General features: G+C 43.2%; 1 long non-coding RNA gene across 1 annotated transcript; it reads left to right on the forward strand.

Moving 5' to 3' along the window:
* Positions 1–2,154: 2,154 nt before the first annotated feature.
* LOC148683519 (uncharacterized) lies at positions 2,155–16,598 on the forward strand. Its single transcript, XR_015947019.1, has 4 exons — positions 2,155–2,224; positions 2,984–3,059; positions 6,380–6,492; positions 16,481–16,598. It is a non-coding gene; the product is annotated as an uncharacterized LOC148683519 (long non-coding RNA).
* The last annotated feature ends 3,828 nt before the right edge of the window (positions 16,599–20,426 follow it).

Consider the following 20,426-nt stretch of genomic DNA (forward strand, 5'->3'; position numbering starts at 1 on the left):
ATAGAAGAACAAGTCTTGCGGAAGCAGAGCCAGCATGGCTTCTGCAAGGGCTAGTATTTTCTCATGAACCTGTTAGAATTACTTTAGAGTGTCAACAAGCATATATTTCATTTTATTTTTTAATTGAATTTGTATACTGTCCTTCATCCAAAGATCTCAGGTTGGCCCACAGCATAAAAATACAAAATAATAATACATAACAAAAACAAGAACAAAGCAAATCCATAACCTCCCCTCCCACCAACACATTTAAAAGAACATAGAATGTTAATCAGCCCAAGGCCTGGTTGAAGAGAAATGTTATTACCTGACACCTAAAGATGTATATGGGGAGCCCCTGCAGAAAAGACCCATTCTTGTGTTAACACCCTCCAGGCCTTTTATGGAGGAGGAACATGAAGAAGGGCCTCATGTGATGATTCCAGGGTCCAGATCAGTTCATCTGGCGAGACACAGTCCTTGAGGTATTGCAGTCCTGATACGGATAGAGGTGATCAGGTTGACAAAGTCCACTTGAACTTTCCAAAAGCTTTCAGCAAGGTACCTCACTAAAAGCTCCTGAGTAAGCTTAGCAGTCATGGAATAAAAGGAGAAGTTGTATTGTGTATCAGTAATTGGTAAAGTAAAGTAAAGTAGCGGAAGCAGAGAGTTGGAATAAATGGAGAGTTCTCTGAAGTCCACTCACCTTTTCCCGGTGGGTGGCGTTGCAGCCGGGCAGCCAGGTCACAACAGCTTACCAGCCTAAGGGGCAGAGGGACACCGCCTCTCCCTTGCATCATGCTGGCTGCGTCATCGTTGCTGGGGTTCTTCCCCCTGTGGGACAGCCCCAGCCAATCAGGGTAGGTGTAGCCACAGATGATTTAACCATGGCATGGGTGACTGGCACCCTCTCTCTTGCCCCATCACTGGATCACCCATCCCACCCTCTTTTCATGCTTTGCTCAGATATGACCTTGCTATGGACAATTGTCGGTCGCCATATTGTTGGGGCCGGGTAGGAATTTTTCCACTTGGCAAATTGGCACCAGCCATTTACCTTTTTCCTACCTAGTAGCAATTGTCACAACTTTTGTGAGGTTAGGCATTGGGTGAGCCTTTGTTTGTTTGGATGGAGGGGAGGTTGTAGCCTTTGTCTGCTCCTCCCCAGTAAGGGTTTCCTGTTAAAGGGATCCGGGGTGTGAATCCTGTCCAAAGCCTGGACGTAGGCTAGGGCCATGTCACAGCCCCTACAGGGACCCCTCGGGGTACCCCTATTTGAGGTAAGTCATTGGGCACCCCATCAGTGGTTTACCCTTCCATGGACTCCCTGCAAATGGGCAGGAGTCAAGATATAGCCTGGCTTCACCCCAATGTCTAAGCCAAACCGCTCACAATAAATAGGTTCAACCTATTTGAACCCATAAACCAAAATACTTCATGTCTGTGTGTTTTATTGTTCTCCTGGGAACTTTGTGGCTCTGGTGCCTTGGCACACAATGGAGAGTTGTGTCAAGTGGAGTCCTAGAATGTTGGGCTGCAAATGACCCATTGTCCTGATCCAGCAGGCTCTTTTCATGTTGTTATGTTTTTATGATCAGGATATTTATAGGAAGTCATTTCCTGTATCCAATGGAAATGAGAGACAAAGCTAAGTGGAGACTGCTAAGAGAAAACTTCTGCGACAGGTAACGCCTCAGTAAATATGCAAAATAATCCAGTTTGCACCTGTGCTACTGCATTCTTATTAGGTGAGAGCCTATGTGGAAAATTTGGGACTCTGACATCTGCTCTGAGCAAGGGGGAGTTATATCAAATCCAGATCAGATTTCTACTCTGCTCAAAAGAATATGTAACTGGCTGCAAGATTCGGTGAACGGATGGGCCATTTGGCTTATATAAACATGTAAAGCTCCACATGAAATTGCTCATGGGCTTTTCCCTTGGAGGTTGTTGCAAGCCCTAAAATAACAAGCAAGCTCTAGCGGAAGTTTCCAGAATGAACAACAACAAAACTCCACTCCATATCAATGCTGTATTAACTCTGAGCAAAACACACGGCCAACTGTCAAATTGTCTAGGTCTCAGCCAGTTTCTCAAGATCCCTATTGAGCTCCACAGGCTACAGCAGGTAATTATGTTTATGGCGGAAGTAAAATACAGCTCTCTTTTCTTTGAACAGTGGATCGTAGGAACGAGCTTGGGGCAAAAATTTACATTGGTTCCAATGGGAAAGCAGAAGACAGAGGTGATTGACAGTCTTGTGGTTTTAGATTTTAGAACTGGCAGGAGCAGGGACAGCAAGAATCATAGAGTTGGAAGAGACCTTGAGGATCATCTGTTCCAACAGGGATCAATCCTTCAATCTTGGCACTATCAGCATCACACTAACCAACTGAACTATTCAGGCTGTACAACAAATTGTGGTTTGGAAGCTTGGCTCTTGCAGGACGGTGATGTGGGAATGTTGTGGATAGTAGGAAAGGATATATTGATTAAATATTATCCTTCCTCACTCACACTTGTGAGTTACATATAGCAGAGCTTATTCCCCTTTTCACAGTGAGAAGCTAGTTGCAGATTCGTTTGAATCTCTTTAGTTAAGCAATCTAATCTGGCATGCTCAGATTGCAGTATATTCCTGCTAAGACCCCTTTGATTCCCTCCTAAAAGAATAAAGACACAAGAGTCTTCCTTATAAGTAATGAAAAGTTTACTCACATTCAGTTCACATTATGATCCCTGAAGGCAGGCTTTAGCTTGTAGTTGCAGGTATAGTGTGGCTTGCATCATGTGCTGCTGGCAGAGAGCCAGCAGACAGCATCAGATGCATCAGGAGCAGTGGCCAAAATGGAAGAGAGAGGCAAAAGAGAGAGAGATGGCTCAGTGACTGGACCTTTTGTGGGGTCTGCAAGGGTCACATGCAGGGGGAGGATGCTCTAGACTAGGTGGAACAGGAAACTTTTCATTGGCTGGAATAACACTCCCCTGTCTGTGTCCATTCTAGGGAAACAAGGAATGTTGTACTTGACTGCTCCAATGGACTACATCCTTCAGGTGTTTTGCTGAAGCAGGAAGAAAATGTGAGCATTTTATTGATATGGTTATGGTTTGGGATGTTTTTGTTGCTTTGCATTTTTAATTGTTTTTAATTACCTTGTGTGTAAATTGCCTTGAGATGGCAGTTTAAAAGGTGATTGATAAATTAATTGTAATAATAATAATAATAATAATAATAATAATAATAATAATAATGTAGACCCTATGGGGCTCCCTTGAAAAGAGATACTAAACAACTGTTTACGAAAGTAAAACCCAGGAGCATCATTACAAAATGTAACTATCCATCAGTCCAAATTGTTTTGCAAAACTTTCAGATTCTTTTTATGATGAGCCTCTCTAGCCCCTTGGCTTCTTTTTCCATCTAGCAATGCTGTGTGCATCCGAGTCTGTTTTACCAGCTGCTGCCTTCAAAGAAAACAAAAACACAGGCAGAGGACATGATGGGGAGGTGGGACTTCGTGTCTCGCCCTCTGCATTTTCCTGTCAGTAAAGCCATCAGCCTTCTAAGCTGGGCTGCATTTATCTCTGCCAGAGAGAATTGGAGGTCTGACCGAAGTGACACGGTACATGTTGAAACCCTGCCTTCAGCCAACATCCCAGTAGCAATTACCACAATAGTCACTATCAATCAGGAGGCCCATCTGAGCTCTGCTGGGAGGGACCAAAGTGGGCTCAGAAAGAGACACAGACTTTGACCTCTTCCATCATGATGACTAGATTACTTTCTAACAAAAATTTCCACAGAGGAGTTGAATTTAATTCAAGAGCAGGCAGGGGCTAATGGGTGGCATTCAACGAAGCATTATTCAGAGTTGACTTATTGAAATTAATGAACTTAACTTAGCCCTGTTCATTAATTTCAATGCACCAACTCTTGCCTTGTCCACACTTGCACTTTCCCCATGCCTAGAAAGCATGGGTTCTGGCAGTTTTGCCTTTGCTGGAAAACCCACTCTTTCATGCTAAATCGGAATCCACAGAAAACCTAATTGCCATTTGTTCTGATTCAGTGCTAAAGATTGGGTTTCCCTGGGGGAAAGCAGCAGACCAAATTGAGGTGTGGTTAAGACATAAAACATAGGCCGCATGCACATGGCAACTTATTCCACTCCCCCAACCGCTTCCTGCTAATATCTGCATTATATTTGAGCTTTCACGTGATCTAAAAGTTATTTTCAGAAATCTAGTGGACTCTAGTGGAAGTTTAGCACTCATTTCCATGTTAATTGCTTCAAAAGAGAAGGAAAAATAAAGAAAGAAATCCATTTGCAACGCCATTAATCCAGAATATCTCAGGAGTAGAGTCATGAAATTTTGGGCAATATACCAACACAGAGTTCTTTCTGGACATTTTCATGGTTGAATCATGAGGGAGCAGAAGTGAATTTTGAAGGTTCTGCTTAAGTGGTACCTCTGAGGAATTTCAGGGGAAGCAAACAAAAATTTCAAAAAGACTAATGAGTTTCACCACTCACAGAATCTCACACATCCTTGCTTTCGGAAATCAGCCAGTTCTTTCCATCTCATGCATCTATTAGAGATCTCCCTTTGCACAATATACAAAAAAAGTCTTCAACCTCATCCCTGCATGTACATTAAGAACATAAAAATAGCTATGCTGGATCAGGCCAAAGACCCATCTTGTCCAGCATCCTGTTCTCTCAGTGGCCAATCAGATGCCCAAAGGAAGGCCACAAGCAAGACCTGAGCCCCAACAGCAGCACTCTTCTCACTTGTCATCCCCAGCAACTGGTATTTAGAGGCATGCTGCCTCCAACAGCCATTGACAGCCTTGTCCGCCATGAATTTGCCTAATCCTCTTTTAAAGCCATCCACATTGGTGGCCATCACTGCTTCCTGTGGGATAAAATCACATGGTTTAACTATGTGTTGGGTGAAGAAGTCCTTCATTTTGGTTGCCCTGCGTCAGGGACTGGCAGGATGAGGGAGAGTGGTGGGTGCCAACTGCCCAAGAGGAGATGGGAGAAGAAGACTTGGATCGTGGTGGTGTAACACTAGGGAGCAGTCTGGGGAAGGGAGGTGCTAGAAGCAGGACGTTTGAGTGACCAAGAGGGGTCAGGAGAAGGAGGCCCTTCCAGGACAGGGCTAGAAGCTGAAAGTCGCAGTGTGGGCACAGACTCAGGCAGAGAAGAGTCAGAAGTTTCCCCCACTGCCCAACTCCTGCTTGCTGTCCTTCTCCCCTGACAACCCACTTGAGGAGAGTTCTGCACGTTGCTAAGCGACGTGCCCAAACAGGCCCAGAGGAGAAGTCCACCCCCTCTCCATAGTCTATGTCTGCTTGGGAGGGATCTGGAGAGCGAGGCAGGCAGGGCCAGTGGTCAGTTCCAGCAACATCTCCAGCTGGATCAAGACAAACCAGAGGAACTCTGCTGTGTTGTTACATTCTGTGAATAAAAGCTAATTACCTTTCTTGCCTCATGTTCTTTCCTGCCCTGTGGATGACCTGTGCTCGGCTGACAGCTCCTTGACATCCTGAATCACCCAACATTTAATTTCAGAAGTGGATGTTTCCATGGAGAAGGAGTTGGGGGTGGGGGGGTGGGACTGCACCACTAGCTTCACTCCAATCGTTGCTGGCCCAAAGGTTTCAAAGATGCACATGTTTTAATGGGGCTGGTACCCTTTGGATTCTATGTGCAAAAGGCTGTGGATATGGAAAAGTTGAGTGTTGTTTTGGGGGGGGAGCAAAGACAGAGGTGCAATCTCATCCCTCCTCTTCTAGATTAGAAGGGAAGAGTGCTCTTAGGCTCAAGCCCTGCTTGCAGGTTTTCCACAGGCAAGTGCTTGGCCTCTGCAAGAACAGGACGCTGGACTAGATGGGCTATTGGTCTGATACATCAGAGATCTCTTTATGTCCTTATATCCTCATTACACCTTCTCTACATGTCTATTGTGCACATGGGCAAATGACCAAAGAGGTCTATAGCCATCTCTGAGCATTTGAGCACCCCCAGCACTATTAACCCACTTGAGGTTGTTGGATGTTTGAATGGAACTCACACTGCAGTTCTGGAAAGTGAAGTTTGCTTCTCACTTTGCAGAAATAAGCTAAGAAAAAACCCCACACCAATCATTGCCCCAAAGCAAACACTCATATCCCAGTTTGAAACACGGCTTCCATAGATGCAGTTTAATTATCACTGCATTTCATTAACTCAGAAAATTTAGCCTTTGGGGAGGGGCGGGTGTGTGTGGGGGTGTTTAAAGCAAAAGAACCCATTTGGGACAAGTCGTTATTAATAAGAGTATGAAGGGAAAACAATAAAACACCAAACAATTTCAAACTCTAATGAGCCTTTTTATTCTTTTGTACCTGAAGGTACAGTTAGCAAAAGAAATCTAAAAAAGAAAAAGAAAAAAAACCCAAACCCTAATCAGAACTGGCAAGAAGCAAGCAAAATGTTAATCAAAAATGTCATCCAAAAAATTGTGGTAAGTGGGGAATTGTCTAACTTTTCTTTAACATGACATGGAGACTAGGGGCAATGGGAATAATGGGATGCAAAATCATAGATTACTGGGAGGGATCCCAAAAGTATTTGGAGATGATGAAAGCAGTGTGATTACATTGCTGCTAGAGTTGCTGCTGGCAGTCCCGAGGCAGAAATGAAGGGGGGGGGAAGAGAATTTCCCTTCCATCAGAAGCAAGTCAGGATGCTTCCTCCTTCACTATGCTATCAGAGCTCCATTGCAAAGAATCTTTGGCATAGTGCAAAAGGGAGTGTTTAACAGAGGCGACATGCAAACAGGATTTTTTTTTGGGGGGGGGGACTCAAATTTGAACCACACTGCTGCAAGATGACTTCTGTGTTAATGTCTACCTTTAACCTTCCAGCAAATTGAATGCACGTTTGCCTAATTGCTTCTGCTAATACAATGGTTCTCAAACCCTCCTCCCAAAAAACCCAAACCAAACCAAAACATTGCTAACCCGCTGTCAGGATCTTATTATCATTTTGATTATCTGGTCCTGGTCTAAATGTATTCAACATTTGAACCATGGCTAGATAGATGATAGATAGATATAGATAGATAGATAGATAGATAGATAGATAGATAGATAGATGATAGATATAGATGATAGATTTGTTGTTTAGTTGTTTAGTCATGTCTGACTCTTCGTGATAGATAGATAGATAGATAGATAGATAGATAGATAGATAGATAGATAGATAGATTAGATAGAGCTTTTTCTGGGGGGACGCAGGGGTACACATTCCCCTAAACATTTTCTGAATCTTTGTACTTTTGTCCATTTACTGTATTTATTTTTTTCCAATTTTTTTCCAATTTCACCCCCCAAATTTTTTCCAACTATAAAATGGTGATTTTCTTGAGTCAAAATGAGAATACCCCTAAACATATTTTAGAATACCCCTAAACACTGGATAGAGATAGATAGATAGATGATAGATAGATAGATAGATAGATGATAGATGATAGAGAGATAGAGATAGAGAGATAGAGAGATAGAGAGATAGAGAGAGAGAGAGAGAGAGAGAGAGAGAGAGAGAGAGAGAGAGAGAGAGAGAGATGATAGATAGATAGATAGATAGATAGATAGATAGATAGATATGATAGACTGATGTATCAACAGACAAAAAATAAATCCAGTGCAAGGCCAAGTACTGCCTGAATGCAAACCACAGTTTGATTATCTCTGTGCAACTGTCTCCCTTTTTCTGGCTGGGAAACAAAGGCACTCAATGGTCAGCTGCCTGGTGCTTTGATTTCCAGACAGAGAAGGGCATGGCAGTGACTGAGCCAGGAACCTAAGAGGGAAAGGGAACATGGGTACCATCTCATTGGGAGGTTTATTCTATAAGATACAGGAACTGGCCCTTTCCGGAACTCACCAGACCTCAGTTCCAGCCCTTCTCAGATGGGCAATGCTGCCATGATAAAAGAACAAGGGAAGCATTCATGATGAGTTTTGGTACCTCTTTTTCCTAGAAAAATAGCACCAGTGTGGTGGCACCTGTCATAGAATTGTAGAGTTGGAAGCAACCCCAGGGTCCTCTAGTTCAAGTCTCTGCAATGCAGGAATCTCAGCTAAGCATCCATGAGTAGATGGCCATCCAACCATGCTTAAAAACTCCAAGGAAGGAGAGTCCACCACCTCCCAAGGGAGAGCGTTCCACTGTCGAACAGCTCTTACTGTCAGAAAGTTCTTCCTGATGTTTACAGAATCTTCTTTCTTGTAACTTGAAGCCATTGGTTCAGATCCTAGCTTCCAGAGCAGGAGAAAACAACCTCCACAAGGCAGCCATTTAGATAGTTGAAGATAGCCATCATATCTCCCCTCAGTCTCCTCTTTTCCAGGCTAAACATATCCAATTCCCTCAATCATTCCTCATAAGGCTTGGTTTCCAGACCCTTAATCATCTTAATCACCCTCCTCTGCACACATTCCATCTCATCAATATCCTCCATAAATTGTGGCACCCAGAACTGGACACAGTACCAGGGTCATATTTAGCAGATGCGGCACTGGGGTGCAAATATCCGCCCAGCGCCCCCAAATTACCATGGGGGGGAAGCTGCACACTGCCAGCCATCAGGGCGTGCAAATCTCCCCCATGCCGCTGCGGGAGAGCGATCCCCGCAGAGGCTTGGGAGGGAAGCTACAGATATGCAGCTTCCCTCCCAAGCCTCCACAGGAGGAGAGCGCAGCCTAAGCCTCGGCGGGGATCACTCTCCTCCCGCCGAGGCTTGGGAAGGAAGCTACATGCCCGCCAGCCATATACCGGTAGTTGGCGGGGTGCAGCTTCCATCCTAAGCCTCTCCGGGGATTGCTCTCCTCCCACGGAGGCTTGGGAGGCAAGCTACATGCCCGTCAGCCATTTGGTTGGTGGGGCGCAGCTGGTGGGTGTGCAGGGAAAAGGGAGGCTGCCGGCGAAGCCGCGCATCTCCCCCACTTGCTGGGGCCCCCTTAGAGGCCGGCGCCCTGGCGCAATGCACCACAAAGCCCTATGGGAAAGACGGCTCTGCACAGTACTTCAGGTGTGGTCTGAGACAAAGGCAGTATAGTCCTGTTACATATTAGACAGAAACCATCTCCAGTGCCTTTTCCATGCCTGTTGAATACCTTCTTTTCTTCCAAGCCCTTTAAGTGCATTTTTTCCCCTTTATTGCTGTCAGTATCTGTAATGGATTTGAAATTGTTTTTATACATGTTTATATTGCCGATTCGTTTATTGTCAAATTGCTCCTGGGTGCTGTCAGCAGGGAAATTAGCATTTTACATTTCACAAATACATTAAATACTTGTATTTGTTAGTTGGAGTCCACAGTGAATTGCTCACTTTTCTCCTTCTATTTTCAGATCCTTTCTTTTCCAAAAAGTCTTTATTTACAATCTCTTGAAATTGCTTCTGTATTTTGGGTGGGTGAGATATTTTGCACATCTCTTTTGCGCAAATGTTATACAAGTGAAATTTACAGCACAGAGGGGATGGTTTTGATGGGCTCAAGCTCACTGAGTAAGTTTTACCTGGAGTGTGAAAAGGGACCACAGTGTAACCGTTAACTAATACATTTTTGTTCATCATACACTACAGAGATGCAATTTTTAAAAAAACCAAATGAGGGTATTTGATTTGGAAGATGTGCTTTGTTCTGGAAAATAGATTATCTCACCATTCCTAATTGTCTCTGATCCTTTTCTCTCTTTTAGTAATTTTATGCACCCGTGCACAGGAAATGTATATTGTTATGGAGACCAATTTCTCTGTGAAAGGACCTATTCGCTAAGTGATAATTTGGCAGATGTGGGGCATAAACAAAAAAATAACCAGGGGAGTGGAAGCAATTTCAGGAACGGAGGACAAAGAGGGCGAGAAAAATACATATTAGCCAAAGATTGGAGGGAAATTGCTGAAGGACCTAGTCATGGCACATAAAAGAAACCACAACAACCCAACGCAGCAGATATATTGAGCTCTTTCCCAGTCTTCATCTTCACGGGAATTGTTTTTATATGCTTTATTTTATTCCTTGTGCATTGGCCACCCTGGGCTCATTTGGGAGGTAGGGTGGGATATTACCGGTAATATAATAAATAAAGCAACTCCTGCAGCAGGAGGAGAGGTCCATCAATGGCTATTAGGCAAGAGGGCCAAATGGAACCTCCATCCTCAGAAGCAGTCTATCTCTGAATACCAGTTGTTAAGAAGCCACAGAAGAGGGCAATTGCCCTCAAGGCCTGCTTGTGGGCTTCCCGGGGCTTCTGGCTGACTGTTGCAGGAAATGAAACTGGATGCTGGACTCATATATTGTCCTTTTTCTTGTTCTTCTGTTTGTTAATCTGTAGAGCCCTATGTACACAGATATCTTTATGTAAACGAGTATTCATCAGAGATGTGCAGCAGCCACAAAAGTTGCCTTGCATCTGTAGCCAGATCTGCTTCAGACCTGCTCTGTATAATTCCTGTTTGATTTGCTATTCAGGGATCTGATCTGTTAAATCCAAAGCCCTGTTTCTCCCCCATTATAATGGGAAAACTAAAATAGGTATAACATTGGTTCCCCTTTTGCATAAGTGGATGAAATTTGCAGGCAATCAAGTCCCTATAGAGTGGATTAAACCTGGCAAATTTCAGGGAGATCCATCTAGGTGAGTTTGAGCAGGGAACCTTTAAAATGTATTTAAAAGAAAAAAAGCATCTAACTTTGTCATTTTCTGCTGGGATTGAATGAAAATTGTAGGCATTGTTACTCCTTCTGAAAGAAAGTGTGCCAAATTTCAAAAAGGAAGGTGTAGCAGGTCTTCTTCAAAGACTGACTTTACCATTTTGGGTGGGAAAATAAAAATTCCCTTCCCTTCCTTAGTCTTTCTGTTGGCAATCAGTTTGAAAATTGGGGTGGGGGGAGAATGAGGGAGTTGTCCCTGGTAAGTAACCTGCTGAGATTCAGAAAATTAGGTTCAGAGACTATCATGTGCAGTGATTTTACCTTTGTTGTAAGAAAGTGGAAAAGTTGTCACTTTTCTCTCTCCCCCCCCCCCACTCCCTGGAAATACCCGAAAGAAGATTCAAAGTTTTTTTCTTAGGAAGCACAATGACTGTGCTAGAAGCAGGCCACCCCAATAGTATAACTTCACCACTTTTGTCCTGGTCTCACAGTCAAAACTCTGAGGAAAATGATGACATAGGATAAGACATAAGTTGATTCATCCCCCAAATCACTGTTTCTGGAGTACACCGGAGAAATAACCCTTTGATTAAATGGTAGACCTGTCCATCAAAATAAAATATTCTATTTACCCCCCTCAATTTTTTAAATTTGATTTTACATATTAACAATTTCATTCATGGGTAGGCAGACTAAGGCCCGGGGGCCAGATCCGGCCCAATCGCCTTCTAAATCCGGCCCACAGATGGTCCGGGAATCAGCGTGTTTTTACATGAGTAGAATGTGCCCTTTTATTTAAAATGCACCTCTGGGTTATTTGTGGGACCTGCCTGGTTTTTTACATGAGTAGAATGTGTACTTTTATTTAAAATGCATCTCTGGGTTATTTGTGGGGCATAGGAATTCGTTCATTATTTTCTCCAAAATATAGTCCGGTCCCCCACAAGGTCTGAGGGACAGTGGACCGGCCCCCCGCTGAAAAAGTTTGCTGACCCCTGATTTCAATCATACCACAACACATTCCAAAAAACCAAGATTCCCATGAATCTTTGGACTTCCCTCCTCCCCCTCCATGGGTCTCATTGTTAAATCTTTTCTCCTTCATCTTTTTTATAATAATCCAAATTTTTCTATTTCCATTCTAGTTCTTGTTACATTACAAGTGTTGTTACAATCCTGCTAATGATTTTAACTCTTTACGGTGGTCTCCAAGGTAAATTATAAAATTTCCCCATTCTTTATTAAAGTTTTGGTCTTCCTGGTTCCTGATTTTTCTGGTCAATATTTCCATTTCAGCATAGTCCATCAACTTGATCTTCCATTCTTCTCTGGTAACAAAATATTATCCAACCTCTCTACCACTCCCTTCTCTTGTAAACCCACTTACCCCACAAATTTTGAGCACTTCCCTGGCCAAGTAGGTTCCATTTCTCAGGGTGAGAAGGAAGCTGTACATTTGTTGTTGTTGTTGTTGTTGTTGTTGTTGTTGTTGTTGTTGTTGTTGTTGTTATGGAAACTGAGGCAACAGAGCTACTTGGGAGACTGGGCACTTCCTAATTCACCTTGGCATGCCTTGGTAATGCACAAACCAAGAATGTGAGAATCTGCCTCAAATCACCCTAGTTCAGTTCATTATTTGGGATGCTCACAGAGCTGACCACACACCCCTGGAAACCAGCACCCAGAAACATGTCTAGGCGAAGCATTTAGACACCCCAGTGAGATGATGGCCTCTAGCATGCGTTTGTTGGTTGGGACTGGTAGGAGTTGCGGTTCAAAGCACCTGATTTATGCTCTCTAATTTAGCCTAATCTGTGTCTGCAAAACAAAGATGGCACTTTGCTGTTGAAGTGAGCCCAACAGTGCATGAACTGTAAATCTAATTACTTACCAGCTTTTGCAAATATTGCTTGTTTCACATAACTTCTGTCCAGAGTACCCTCCCTCCCCTTGTTCTCCTCACGCCTCGTGCAGCCATTGCTAATTAGCAGGATGATTTCCTTCATGCCTTTTGCTGAGAGAAAGAGAGAGGAATGGAGAGCTTAAATGAATCTTCAACCATCCTGCTCAATGTATGTCTTTTCTTCCCCTTCTGGAAAACTGATAACAGCAGAGCAGCTTGGAGCTCCCCTAAAGAGTGTTCAGCAACTCTTCAGCTGGTTTGGAATCAGACTTTATAGCCTTCTATGATGAGGGCTAATTAGGACATTGTCAGCTCTTGATTTATTGCCAAGATCCAGACTAGAAAGGGAAGAGATGTTGGCCAGCTTAATAACTTTTTCTATTGCTTTTCATGACTGGTTTGGACACTCTGCTCCTTCCCCCCACCTCCCTACACGGCATTGTTCCCATGTTCTCTCATTATCTAGCGCCTCCCTCTGCCCTCAAATGCCGGTGCTTTTCACAGCTGAAAAGCTGTGGCAAGGTATCTTGTTTGATTAAAATTGCCAAAAGCGTTGGCTGTCCTCTTCCAGGAACAAAGGGGTTGATCCACTTTGACATAGACCTCCTGCTCCTACAAAGAGCTTAAAGGTAAAGGGACCCCTGACCGTTAGGTCCAGTAGCGAACGACTCAGGTTGCAGTGCTCATCTCACTTTACTGGCTGAGGGAGCCAGCGTACAGCTTCCGGGTCATGTAGCCAGCATGACTAAGCTGCTTCTGGCGAACCAGAGCAGCGCATGGAAACACCATTTACCTTCCTGCCTATTTGTCTTCTTGCACTTTGATGTGCTTTCAAACTGCTAGGTTGGCAGGAGCAGGGACCAAGCAACAGGAGCTCACCCCGTCGCGGGGATTCAAACCACTGACCTTCTGATCGGCAAGCTCTGTGGTTTAGGCCACAGCGCCACCCGTGTCCTCCACGGAAGCTTAGGCAGTACCAAATGCTGGCACCTCTAACTGGAGCTGCTGCAAAATGATTGTGAAGCAGTGGAGCCTAAGCTGAAGGATTTGCTTAGGTGGTCTAAGATGCTGTCCCTCTTCTGCAATATTATGGAAGTATGGCTGGCCTTCCTTGCAGGGTGGCTGTTATCACTGTTATAAGAAAAACTATTCCCTTTCCCTTATGGGGTATTCCAGAGGCCTTAAGTGGGTTCCCTATTGGTAGGAGAAAATAACAGAGGCCAACCAGAGTATATTGGAGAAGCAAAGCGGCTAGTAAGCCTGATCTATATTAAAAGAAATGTTCCAACAGGGTCTCCACTCATCACACACAGGAGGGAGGAGAACCCTGAACAATGGTGCACAAGCCCTTATATAGACTTTTGAAATTGCCCATCCTGTAGCCCAATAACCCCCCCCCAAAAAAACCCCATCATACATACATTACAGAAGGAGGTGGTCTACAGCAGAAATCCTGCCTGCCAGGATACCTGATAATGGTCACTGATTGCATTACCTGGGCAGTCTGGCCATTCTTTTGTGATGGTTAATACTTTAGTTCCTGGATCCAGGTCACAGACTCACCCTATTTATAAACAAATACTCCCTGGAGACAGGATTTGCAAGCAAAAAGACAATGGGAAGGCTTTCCCCATTTGCCTCCCTTACTGCAGAGGAATATTTGAGATCACTGGGAGAGCCAAAATGGTTTCAGGATTGCTCTCCCATACTATTTCAGACACATGGTTCATATATTTAGATGTGTGTGCATTTATGAATATTTATTCTATGTTTGAGACCTTAAAATTCTTATAACATCATGATCGTTTTAGTGTGCATCTGCTGTTCTCAGGTGTCTTAGGGGTGGAGCTGTGCTTTAAATGTAAGATGTGGTTGAGACCTTAGTCTCCCTCTTCCAAAAATGTGACAGATTGCTGCTGCTGCTTCTCTCTCTCTCTCTCTCTCTCTCTCTCTCTCTCTCTCTCTCTCTCTCTCTCTCACACACACACACACACGGGGGGGGGGGGGGAGAAAGTCCACCCCCTCTCCTCCAGTGAAGAGGTGTTATCAAGCTCCCATTCATTCCCATTACAGAGATTCCCAGCTGTCTTCCTAAGCCTTAGCTCTCACTCAGCCAACGCTTCTGGGCTATTAATCAGCTACCTGCCTACCGGTAGGTCAGTCCCATCCCAGCACATGCCCTGAGCATACTCAGCAAAAGAGGCTGGGCAATGGCACCATACGAATTGACTGGCAGTTTCTTAAAAAAAAAGGAGCCCCTAGTGTAGCGATAAGATTATAGCTCATTTAACCTCTTGGGCAGAGCAAAGTAATTCTGTGGCCATGAAACAAGATGATGAAGGAGCTACTTTGCTCAGTCCTGTTTCTCGTTTAGGCAGCAGATAAGGCAAAAGTAGCCTTAAGAGCTAGAGGCAGCACATGAAGGAGCAGAATTGGACTCAAAGGCAATCTTAATTTTAGATGTCTGCCTATTATCAAGAGACATTTGGCTCTGCACACAAGAGACAGTGGCCACAGGGTGAGAGATGCTTTCCTCTTTATATACCGTAAATCCAGGAAAGTCCCAGGGCTTGGCCTGCAAGTGTTCCGCAGAGCTAATTTAATCTTTGCTTGTCTCTCCAACAGAGGTTCCCAAAAATGTTCAGGCCATGCCCCTCTAATTCCATAAACTCATCCTCAGTGCCCCCTACCATACTCTATAAAAAAACATTATTCAGAATAGTGGTTTGCATGACCCATTAAGGGAGATAATAACACAATGAAATTCAAGGCAGTATCAGTAACAAATTAGCTTCTAGTTAATTTTTTTTATAAACACTGTATTAGGTTAAGTTTAGGATAAGTAGAATAACAACGTTTTAAGTTTTCTCCCCCCCCCATGGGTGTATCTTACAGTGACTATTCTTTTCACAGCTTATTTTACCTTTATACTGGGTACAAAGTATAAGTTATATACTTCAATAAAGTATATAAAAAGACAGTAGTGATTAATTGCACATTTATTCAAAATCCAATGAAAATTGTTTAGTTCAATTAATTCAACAAAAATGATGAGCTCGACCCAGTGATACCATATTTTCAAAGTCTGATACTTATTTACATCACCAAAGCCCCCCCTGCCTCTTAGCGCCCCACTGTTCCCCCCTACCTGGGAAGGTGATGCCAGCCCCGAACTGCCAGGGAGTTACCTCTGGGACCAGGGGGCTGCGTGCGTCCATGCAAAAGTCGCCCCCCCATTGATGTGTGGAGCGGTCATTACTTTTAATGGAGTTTTACTTTTGTTCACTGCCCTGCTATTTTACGATAAGGTACAGAAATACTTTTATAAATGCACAAATAAACTGAAAATAACTTTTCTCTCCTGAAGCCGTCCAAAGAAAAAAATAATCAGTCTGACCCGATTCTGAAATACTTGCCCCAAAGTACCACCCGCAGCACACTTTATGCTGTCCGCTTCACAGCAGCTGGGCTCTGTCTGCAGAAACTGAAGGAGGCAAACTTACTAATTCTCTAAGTCTCTCAACTAATTTTTTTCCAAGTCTCTACCTCAGCATCCAAATATCAGGGGGGTCAGACTTTTGCCTCCCTCCAATTGTGTCGAAAAAACAAGCAAGAAGACCATTTTTATATGCAGACTTTAACCTACCGAGGCAGGCAGGCTTTGTTCAGCAAACCTTGCATTGGAGAAAGCAGCCTAAAAAATGCCACAGGCAAAAAGAGAGAGGAAGATTTTGCTCCTTGAACTGGAAATGGAGAGTTGCCACCTCTCGGGAAGCTGGCCATTTAATCCTGTGACTTCAAATCCCAGAACTTCTTAAAAAATTTCAGGCACCTTGCAAATGATGGTTTTATTGCGCAACGTGTTTGCGAATGTGGTGTGTCCAGCAGGGAGTCCAAACCCTTCACCTCCACAATCGATGCACCTAAGCAGCAGACATCTGTATGCAACTGTAGCCGCCAGACTCCTTATCACAAAGAATTGGAAAAGTGAGAGAGTACCAAGTAAGAATGTTTGGCAAACTAAATTGATAGCATACCAGAACTTGGCCGGGGGGGGGGGGCACGGCGAATCAAGGGATTATCTGTTCCAAAAGTAGACAAAGATTGGAATATGTTTAAGGAATATATAGTGCATTTTGTAGAAAAAAGCTGACCTTATAGCAGACATGTGAAAGGTCCATAGCTGCCAAGTTTTCCCTTTTCTCGCAAGGAAGCCTATTCAGCATAATGGAATTTCCCTTTAAAAAAGGGATAACTTGGCAGCTATGGAAAGGCCCAAAAATAATAATAAAAATAAATGGTAAAATATATATACAGGTATGGCACCCAGGTGGCACTGTGGTTAAACCACTGAGCCTAGGGCTTGCTGATCAGAAGGTCGGCGGTTCGAATCCCTGTGATGGAGTGAGCTCCCGTTGCTTGGTCCCAGCTCCTTCCAACCTACCGTAGCAGTTCGAAAGCACGTCAAAATGCAAGTAGATAAATAGGAACCGCTACAGTGGGAAGGTAAACGGTGTTTCCATGTGCTGCTCTGGTTTGCCAGAAGCGGCTTTGTCATGCTGGCCACATGACCTGGAAGCTATACGCTGGCTCCCTCGGCCAATAATGCGAGGTGAGTGCGCAACCCCAGTCGGTCACGACTGGACCTAATGGTCAGGGGTCCCTTTACCTTTACCTTTACCTTATATACAGGTATACCATAGAACAGAGAAATGTAAAGCACAATATAGAAAGGGCTGGAAGTCAACAGAAGGTGGTGGGGGGGTAGGGTGGTAATTGGGACTTTCAATTATATTTTTTATTATCATTTGTTATATTCTTGTTTGAATTATGTTTTTTATGTTTTGCATTAGTTTTGTAATTTGAAAGGAAAATAAAAATTCTAAATTAAAAAAAATTAAAGGAAAAGGATTGTTTAAAAAAGTAGCGAGAGATGGGAAGCAGGGCTGACTCCCACCAGCTCTGCTGCCACCTCCATCAGGCTTCCTCTTGTTCCAATGCCATCTGGCCTAAGTGGGGGAGATATGAGGCAGTGCTTATTCCACCAGCTTTGCCAAAAGCCCAGTACCACCAAGCACATCCTACTCCTGAAATGTGCTATCTGGTCTTCTTCTTCTTCTTCTTCTTCTTCTTCTTCTTCTTCTTCTTCTTCTTCTTCTTCTTCTTCTTCTTCTTCTTTAGTTTTTATTTATAGTTTTCAAGTTTATACATTTCATTAATTTTACAATCAATTTAACATTTCAAAATTTGACTTCCTTCCCTCTCTTTCTGCGGTTCCTTAAATTTATTTTTTAATGCCTTCTGCATATCCAAATTCATTTAACTTGGCTCGTTTAATTACCTATTGTGAATGTATATTCTTTATAAAGCTGCAGGTTATTACAATAAACCTGTTAATGTTGTTACAATTTATCTGTAAATATTCAATAAGCCATTTCCATTCTTTTATAAACAGTTTGTTATCTTGATTTCTTACTCTTCCAGTAAGTTTTGCCATTTCTGCATATTCCATAAGTTTTTGTATCTAATCTTCCTTTGCTGAGACTTCTGCTTCTATCCACTTTTGGGCAAGTAACATTCTTGATGCTGTAGTAGCATGCATAAATAAATTTCTATACAATTTAGGTAGTTTTGTCGCAAAAGAAAAGCTTCTGTTTTTTTTAAAAAATAAAAGTTATTTTAAACACCCTTTTAAATCCATTGTATATCATTTCTCAGAAGCTTTAACCTTACTACAAGACCACCACATTACATTTCCAACACTTGTTTGATTTAGACTTCTGCATTTTTGCCGGTTTACTGGTATTGATATATCAATTTTCATATCATTTTCTCTTAAACCATAACATGCTATAAATTTTATATCCGTATTCAACAATCATTCCTGTGCTTCCATATTTATATTATGACCGATATCTATTGCCCAAGGTATCACTGAGGATTTTACTTGCTCATCCTTTGTCTCCCATTCCAATAATATTTTATACATTTTAGACAACACTTCTGTATTACATTCCAACAGGTCTCTCTCCAGCTGTGATATTTGTTCCCCAAACCCTTGTATCCTTTCTTTCTTAAAAATAAGAATAATAGTTTAAGAATTGGTGCCTGAGTTTTTCCTCTTCCCTCCCTATCCTTTTCCCCTTGTGTGTCCTGTGTTTGTTTGGTTTTTGTTTTAAAAAAGAATGTAACCCAGGAGGCAGGAACTGTCTTGCTTTTACTGATTGTGTATAAGCCTCTCTGTGAGGCTTTTTGGCTGAAGAGTGAGTACAAATGCTCTAAATCATAGAGCTGTAGAGTTGGAAGGGACCGCAAGGTTCACCTACTCCAATCCCCTGCAATGCAGAAATTTCAACTAAAGCATCTAAAACAGATGGCCATCCAGCCTCTGCATAAAAACCTCCAATGAAGGAGAGTCCACTACCTCCTAAGGGAGACCATTCCACTCTAAAATAAAATACAGTAATTAAAAGTTGACATCGCCACATGTACATTGACTGCCTACTGACACCACTGTACTCTTTTCGGGGCCTCCTAAAACATTTAGTTGTCACTCTTCCTTCTTCAGGGATGCGGGTGGCGCTGTGGTCTAAACCAGTGTTTCCCAACCTTGTGCCTCCAGATGTTTTGGGACTACAACTCCCATCATCCCTAGCTAGCAAGACCAGTGGTCAGGAATGATGGGAATTGTAGTCCGAAAACATCTGGGGGCACAAGGTTGGGAAACACTGGTCTAAACCACTGAGCCTAAGGGTTGCCGATCAGAAGGTCTGCGGTTCGAAGCCCCGCAATGGGGTGAGCTCCTCCCGTTGCTCTGTCCCAGCTCCTGCCAGCCTAGCAGTTCAAAAGCACAACAAAGTGCAAGTAGATAAAAAGGTACCGCTCCGGCGGGAAGGTAAATGGCGTTTTCGAGCGCTGCTCTGGTTTCACCAGAAGCGGCTTAGTCATGCTGGCCACATGACCCAGAATCTGTACGCCGGCTCCTTTGGCCAATAAAGCGAGATGAGGGCTGCAACCCCAGAGTCGTTCGTGACTGGACTTAACTGTCAGGGGTCCTTTACCTTTACTTTCCTTCTTCCTCCAGCATCCACACCTTTTCCTTCTCGGGAGTATCTTTCTTGCCCTGAGACTTTAACCTCTGATTGTTGCCCCTTCGCCTCCTTTTGTATCCTTTCTTGTTGTGGCCTGGGGAGTAGGATTGAAAAGAAAGGTTTGACGGGTTATGTTTGGACTCTTCACCTGAGGTTCCCCACTCCTGTAATATATGGACTTCAGAGGGTTTGTTGAAAGCAAGTTACTCTAGACCTAAGGATCAGCATTCTCTTAACTGAAACTGGAGTGGAAGGTTCAGTCCATTATTATTATTATTTTGGCATCTTCCATTACTTTATTCTCTTGCTTCTTCTTTCTGTGTTGCATAATATATGAAAGTGACGCTTTGCATGAATGCTGAAAAGGTTTCTTCTGACTCATGGATAAAAGGCAGCTTCGGGATATAAATTGGTAACTCCGAGTGTTGGGCTGTCTGTGCATTTCTTCCAGGTAACCTGACATTCTGTGTGATCTGTAAGCTGACCTTATGATAAGGTCCACAGGAGCATTTGTAAGGTAACTTTCTTTTATTTGGTTCTCTTTTGCTCAAGTTGAACTTACAAGAAGGGAAAGGGATGTTCATATTCAGCATGACATTATTCTTTTGGCCAATGCTAAGGTTGCTTTTGGTTACACCATATTAGCATTTCAGCATTTTTAAAATATTATTATTTTTCTAGTGTTGTTTCTAGCTGTCCCCTGAGAAATGCCTCTATCTTTCCCGTATTAATCTTACGTC

The sequence above is a fragment of the Zootoca vivipara genome, chromosome 14, assembly GCF_965207765.1.
Source record: "Zootoca vivipara chromosome 14, rZooViv2.hap1.1, whole genome shotgun sequence".
Taxonomy (NCBI): domain Eukaryota; kingdom Metazoa; phylum Chordata; class Lepidosauria; order Squamata; family Lacertidae; genus Zootoca; species Zootoca vivipara.